This window comes from Apium graveolens, chromosome 9, assembly GCF_009905375.1.
Source record: "Apium graveolens cultivar Ventura chromosome 9, ASM990537v1, whole genome shotgun sequence".
Taxonomy (NCBI): Eukaryota; Viridiplantae; Streptophyta; class Magnoliopsida; order Apiales; family Apiaceae; genus Apium; species Apium graveolens.
Window position 1 is genome coordinate 13,396,502 of NC_133655.1, and position 7,815 is coordinate 13,404,316.

Consider the following 7,815-nt stretch of genomic DNA (forward strand, 5'->3'; position numbering starts at 1 on the left):
AAGGGAGTGCCTGGATGAATTCAAGATCACAATTGATGATCTTTTGAGGGTTAATAAGGAGGGTTATGATACCCAAATTTAGGCGTTGCATGATGAACTGGCGTTGGTGAAGCGGACTGAAGTCGCTAGTTCGTCGAGTAGAGGGGAGTGCCACTCAAAGTTGAAAGTTCTGGAGCCAAAACCTTATGATGGGTGGGGGTCGCCAAGTATCTGGAAAATTTTTAATGGGACATGGAGCAGTATTTTAGAGTTGCCCATATTTATGTTGTAGAACAACTTTCAGTTACAAGTATGTACTTGGTTGGCGATACAAAATTATGGTGGAGAACTCGTACTGATGGTGATGTAAGTGTGGATAGGCCGGAGATAAGCACGTTTAAGGCTTTAAAGAAGGAACTTAAAGAGCAATTTCTGCCACTTAATGCTTTTTGGCTTTCTAGGGAGAGTTTAAGAAATCTCAAACAAACATGATATATTCGAGATTATGTTAAATAATTTTGTTCTTTATTGTTGGATATAAAGAACATGTCGGATGAGGATAAGTTGTATAATTTCTTGGTTGAACTGAAACCTTGGACGCAAACAGAATTGAGGCGACAAACCGTGAGTGACTTGTCGACTATTGTCACACTATTGATGGTTTGGTTGACTAGAAGCAGGTTGGTTCTCACGATGCTAAAAGGAAAAATAATGAAAAGAATCACAAGGGGGAAGACAGAAAAAGAAGAATGACAAGAAAAATGGCAATAATGATGCCAATGATAATACGCAGTCTCAAGGGGTTGGCGATAATGGGTGCTTCATATGTGGATGGCCGCATTTTGCAAGACAATGTCCCAAAAATGAGAGACTGAATGTTCTTCGTATTGATGAAGAGAATGAGAAAAATAATGAGAAAAATGAAAGGGTTTAGGTGAGAGTGAATCATATGCATTTAGTTGCACTAAGGACTGAAAAATACATGGAGGGGGATAGACTTATGTATGTCAAGGCCTTAGTGAATGTAAAGATAGTCATGGATATGGTAGACATAGGTGCCACAAACAGTTTCATTGGGATGAAATTTGTTGAGGAGCTTGGGTTAAAGCTGGAATCGAGTTCAAATCAGATTAAGATGGCTAACGCTGAGGTGCAGAAAATTGGGGTTACTTTGAATGTTGGCTTGACTCTTGGTGATTGGAAATATAACTTTAAGCTTCATATTATTGCCTTAGATGTTTTTGATTGCATCCTAGGTTTGGACTTTTTTAGGATGACTAGTAGCACTATTATATTGCGTTATGGTGGGATTATGATCATGGATGAGGCATGTCCATATTCAGTGAAGGTTGTTCCTATGCAGATTGACAAGGGTAAAAAGAAAATGAAGAAGTTGGGGGCTATTCAAATTTTAGTCGGCGACATGATTTGTGTAATTTGATCATAGGTTGGCGACTCATCTCTACATGGCAGCAAACTTGGTAATTTTTAGGTTGGACCTAAGTCAATATCTCCAAGAGTTGGAGGCGCAACAGGAAGTTAAGTCGGAATGGAATTTGATGTGTGGGCGAGTGGGCGTCTATACATGGTCATCAGATTTTGTTGACGAAGGGGAAATAATCGTGGAGGTTAAACTGATCAATTTATGGTAGCTGGTTGGGTATAGCAGTGGCAGGAACCGCTGACGGGTTTGCAGCCTTGGTTCATGGGCGTTGGTTTTGTAACTTGGAGAAATGAACTTCTCAGATTTATTGTTGATTTGATGAGGACATTAAACTCAGAAGGTGTGGGAGGGTTTGTAAGACCCTTAGACTGGATAGCAATTTTGAGTTCTGATTCACTAGGCAACCAAGTGAAATTTGCACTAAGCATCACGAGGCGGCGACACAGACTAGTCGCCAGGTGGCGACACTGATTAGGCATCAGGCAGTGACACGGACTAGTCGCCAGGCGGCGACATAGATTGGGCGCTGTGGTGACTCTGGATAAATTTGGTTGGCTGATTTTTGTGTGTGCAACAGTGAGCTGAGAACTTAGCTTGGAGTCCAAAAATGACTAAGGGGCAAGCCAAAAAATGTGGGCACATGTGTGGCACATGGGGGTTGATTTATATATGTGATATATATGTGTATATTTACTGGGATATGCACAAGTGAGTTGTTGAGTAACTAACATGTAGTTGTGGCTCAAAGAATGGTGGGAAAATTCAAATTTAAAGGAATTTGAATTTTGAAACTGTTTGTAACTGCCAGCAATTGGGGTTGTTGGGCTGCTAGGGATGTGTGGCTGTTAGGGCCACGACAAGACACTAGTATATATAGATAGGCATTTTCTGAATGTAATCCAAGTGTCATTTTATACAAGTTCATATTGTATTTTGCACTTGTACTATATGCTAGGCAGTAGGCAAAGTTTGTAAGTATATCTTGGGGTTGTATCCTTATATTGTTGGCTAATAAAATATTGAGCATTAAGCTCGTAAATATGTTGTGTATTTACATTTTTTTGATAATTAGACACACTTGCACATATGATTGGATCTTTATTGTGCGTAGGTTTCATAATTATATTCGATGTGTTTAGGTTGCTGCCATGCTGGGGTTGTTGGGCGACAACCTTTTGAGAAGGCTGACTGCTTGGACGCTGCGACTGAGTAGGCCGCAAGGATTCAGAAAATTCAGGGTTGAAAATATGACCCCGTGACAATATACAAGGAGAATCCCAAGTGCCCAACCACCAATCATTGATCAAAATGAATCATAGAAAGACGTAATTTTTAATTTTTTTTCTAAAAAATTATATATTGGTGAAAATTTGGGTGCAACAATGAGAATCAAAATGATAGTTGCAAATAACCGCACGAAAGATAAACATAGTTTGTTCGTATTTGAAAGTCCAATATTATTGTTTAATTAATTTCAACATTAATATTAATATTATATTGCAGTATGCCTTACCCATTTTCTTTTACTTTATTTTTTAGGTGTCCTACCACTACACCATATATGACCTTTCGCAACCCCCTCTCGAGAAATGTTACCCTAATATATTACCTTAGCTATGCTACTTATGCTCAAATGTAACATTGTATTTTTTTAATGTTACATTAGCCAAAAATCTGATGTTACATTAGCTATAAAGTGTTGCAGCTTGCAACATATTTATAAAAGTGTTAGTTTAGAGTTCAAAATATAAATATAATATTTTTTAAACTTAAATATTACTTTAAATTAATTTTACAAGAATGTTAATATAAGCACTCATATATAACTTCTAAAAATATATAATATGAAATATTTTAAATATACGAATTATATTTGTAGTAAAATTTATATATAAGTAATTATTTTTTTATTAAAATGACTTTTTAACCCTTTATTATAAAAATACTAATAAAGCAATAAAATATAAATATATAAAATATAGGAATGTTTGGACAGAGCGGCAAGTTGTTTTGGGCTGAGAAGCTGTAAAATTATTGGGCTCAGCCGCCCAATATTTCAGACAATTCGAAATTTTTCCCTACACTCAGATACTCTCTCTCTCATTTTCTCACAATTCACACACTCAAATTCTCTCTCTCTCCCTCCCCCCGTTAACCTCTCCCTCACTGAATTCTCTCTATCATCATCAATCTCACTCAATTATATCTTTCACTCACCACCATTATCAATCTCTGGTAATTAAATAGGGATTTGCTTTTCTAACTAGGGTTTAATTGAATTGGGGAATGAGGCTTCGGTGCTTCAATTAGGGCTTTTAAATTTCAATTATTTATCTAATCGCTCTCTATCTCTTTGATTCCAGGTGCTCGTGTTTGGGTTTGCAGTTGAATGCATTATTTTAAGGTACGTTTTAGTTAGGGCTTGGTTTTATTTGGGTTTTTGTGTGTGTGTGTGCACGCAGTTGTGTGTTTAATTTCTCTCTCTCTCTCTCTCTCTCTGTCTGTCTGTCTCTCTCTGTCTCTCTCTCTCGCTCTCTCTCTCTCTCTCCCTCTCTCCCTCTTTCCATGTCTCTCTCTCTCTCTCTGACGCTGTTTCTCTATGTCTCTTTCTTTCTCTCTATGTCTCTCTTTCTCTCTATCTATGTACTGCATTAATAGATTGATACACTAAATCAATTTTAATCTTTCATCTTATTATCTTTGATTTGAGTACTTTATCTGTTTGTGGATGTGATTCATGATGTTTATAATTCAGTTTCGTTTAAAGTTGAATGCCTTTGTTTACCTTTGTTTGTTCTCATGTTATGTATTCGATTTGATATAAAGAATGATATAGAATAAACATGTTTTTTTATGTCTCTCATTGTCTAGGGTTTCAAATCACTCCCTTATAACTGTATTCTTGTGATAAACATGTATTTGTTGGTTCTCATTTTCTGGGGTACCAAGTCACTCTCTATAACTAACTGTATTCTTGTACTTTCGAAACCTGTATAGACGTAATTCAGGAGAAAAAACAAGCATGGTTTCTTTTAATTTTATGCTATCAAATTACAAACATTAGCTTTCATGCTTGTTATGCTGAATTGCTTGATTGATACTTTCTTGCTGCATTTTTATATGGTACACTAGCCTCATGTTTTTCACATTGTTATTGTTGTGGTCATGCAGGCAACGAAAATTTGGATGGATTTTCAGGAGACTATTGTGTTTTATGCTTAATGCTAAGTCTTTTTCTTCATTACCTTTCTTAAACTATTTGGTAAGCTATACATTAATTCATTCAAAGTTAATATTTTTCTGTTTATATGTATCTTCTCTCAGAGAAATTACACAAATATTTCCTATTCAGCATGTCATTCAATAGGCATAAAATTAGAACGAGTAGAAGCTTATGATGAATTTCTTGGACGAAGATCTAATTTTGAAAGTTTTTAAGATGAAAGGTAGGGATCCAAGATCGGACATTTTAGAAATAAAGTTTTGAATGCTTCAAACAAGTTCACACATTCTCTAAAAATCGAGGGAACGGAAAAACTGATTATAGAGTTCGTTCAGTTTCCACAGAGGATATTCGTGATGCAAATGAAGAGTGCTCAGTATTCATAAGTCATAATTTATAGTTCTTTGTTTGGTTTTCTAATTCTTTTTTCCTTGGATTTTGATAACTGCAAGCTTGACACAAAGGAAAGATGGGAAAGAAAATCCAACATGTAGCTGAATCTCCTCTTTGGCACAGTGCAGATTCGCTCGGACATTTGAACACGTTGAAATAGGTCTCTTTTGCCTATTGGTCTCTTCATTCGGTTCCTACCCAAGTTAATTTATTTTAACCATATGAAGGGTAAAACTTGACTCGTTGCTGTATCAAGGTAATACCTCCTATGATCCGACACTCTTGAGTTGATGGTCTATCATTACGTGTTGTCACTCTGTTGAACCTTCCTCTCCCCTTTTCCAATGCTCATGTATCATTTTAATATTAGTAACCTGCCAAATCAAAAGACTGATTATCTGTAATATGCAGACTGGGAAGCAGTAGTTGATCGGGCACCTGAGGAATTGTTATCTACACAAGACATACCAGATGTGTCGAATATATCACTGAAAGATAAAGAAACTCTTATCATCAAGCGCCGCGGGGGAGGAACATTTGCATACAAGAAGAAAGGATTGTATAGTGATCAACAATTTGATGACCCTGCTAATGATATCTCAGAAGACGAAGTTGGGACTGATGATTCACAAGACACCGAAATAAGAAATTGTAAGTCATATTTATCTTGCCACTGATTTTTTTGTCCACCTCATCTAAACTTTTCTTCCTAAAAAGTCCATCTTTTCCATTTTTTCCCACTATTTTTCACTGTTTTTATATTCTTGTATGATTGTATTATTTTGGCTGCAATGTATCGTATCAGTTCTTGATGAGAAAGAAAGATGCATACACACATATGTAATATGTAACTGCCCTGTGTCATTGTAGTATGTAGATGCAAAAGTTGGTATTTTGTTCGGGTTTTATTAAATATTCAGACATATCTGGTATTTCTATCTGTTTGAATTTTTAGAACTTTTCGATTGTGTTTCGATTGTGAAGTTAGAATCGTTGTTGCGGCGCTCAAGTAGTTATTGACTAGCCGAGCAGTCTGTCCGTTAGGACTGACTGGATAGGTCGACTTGAAGTTTTAAGGCAAGTCGGTTGATTAGTTGGACATACTAGGACCATTTTTTTCCTTTTTTCCTATTTTGCGTGCAGTTTTCTTTATTTGCATTCAGTTTTCTGCTTTCTGTTTTGCACTATTATGCCTATCTTTATGTTAGCATCATATCAGCGAGTGAGCTTGGGTTGGTTGGAAGGTCCTGTTTGTTTGGCCTTTTCGTATTTTTTATAACGAGTGGAAGAATAATATACCAAAACTGTTATAGAATAGAAAAGCCCCTAATTTGCTCATTGGGATCCATCCAGAATATTGACATCTGTCACATCTCTAAGAAGAACATAAAGAAGACTACGTATTAGTTGTTATTTTTTGAACGTTATAATGATGTTCAGTTCATGAAGGTCTAATTTTTTGTCCTTCCTTATTACAGTAAGTTTTGCCAATTTGTGCATTTTAGTACTTCAACTTTGTTTTTTGTCTACCCTTGTCAGGATGTTGAACCGTGAAGTACTATATTTATCATATGACATTTGTATTGCCACTTTGCTTATTGTTTCTACATTAACACTTTCACTTTGTTAATATTGTACCAGGATTTTGTATTTCACGAGTTAAATGGAGTACAAGACTCGAGAAGAGCAAATTGTTGCAGTGCATTCACAAGATTGCAGACACTAGTGCTAACCTGGAGTACCTGATACTTGGAATGAAACCTTATGTTTGGATCTTTATGTTATTTAGCGTATATGTTTGGATTAGCGTACATAACTGATACATGCAAAAAGTGGGACCCACATGCCATGTTAGTATGAAGGCTGCAAGCCATGTCAGCACTGTGGGCCCACAAATGTCATGTCAGCATGCCATATCATCATGCCACATAACCATAGTGTGGGGCCATATTGGATCCCACATTATAAAAAACTTTTCGCCACTCTAAGTTAACATATATTTAGGTTACAATAGACTTGTTTTATGTTAACCTTGGGGTCTAGGGTAAGAGAAAAACCCATGTTAGAGTAGGGGGATTATATGTTAGCTTAGGTACCAACGAAAAAACTAATATAAATTTTATGTTACATTATGCTGTTTTTGGCCTAAATTAACATTTTAGGGGCCTTATTATAACTTTTTTTTTATTACGGAAGGTTGTTTTTGGTATAGTGCAATCGGTTATTAATATTTTAAAAAATATTGTATTTTATAATATAATAATTAACTATATCCGCTACTTTATTACGGTAGTAGCACTTTACCTACTTTTTTTACTTTTTACACTTATTTATCCTTTTTTCTTAACCGGTTAAAAATTTGTGTCATTTTTTAGTTTAACATTTTTAATTCTAAATATTTGAAGTTGCTTTTAAGATTAACATTTTTGTCCTACCGCGGCTTATGACATGTATATCTTTTCCTTATGGAGTAGTGTTAGATATCCCAGATCTCAAATTGGGTAAAAAGAAAACTTTTCAAATGATGACATAGGTAACGTGACAGTATAAACTATTTTAATTCCCAAATGATTGATCTAGTTATTAGGTCCCAAGCCAGGGATAACCTTGACGTAGCAGAATAACACACCTGAAAGAAACTTATTATGTATAACTTATACTGAGTTCCATCACCACAAGTTATATATTATAACACAAACAATATAAAAGTATAACAAAGAACACAAAGACAAAGATATTTTTGTTGGCCAAGTGAAAGAGCCTTTCTTTGTAAAAA

General features: G+C 35.5%; 1 long non-coding RNA gene across 1 annotated transcript; it reads left to right on the forward strand.

The window, feature by feature from the left end:
* Nucleotides 1-3,491: 3,491 nt before the first annotated feature.
* LOC141684391 (uncharacterized) lies at nucleotides 3,492-7,148 on the forward strand. The gene is made up of 6 exons (XR_012560634.1): nucleotides 3,492-3,658; nucleotides 3,787-3,827; nucleotides 4,595-4,685; nucleotides 5,099-5,295; nucleotides 5,451-5,690; nucleotides 6,681-7,148. It is a non-coding gene; the product is annotated as an uncharacterized LOC141684391 (long non-coding RNA).
* The last annotated feature ends 667 nt before the right edge of the window (nucleotides 7,149-7,815 follow it).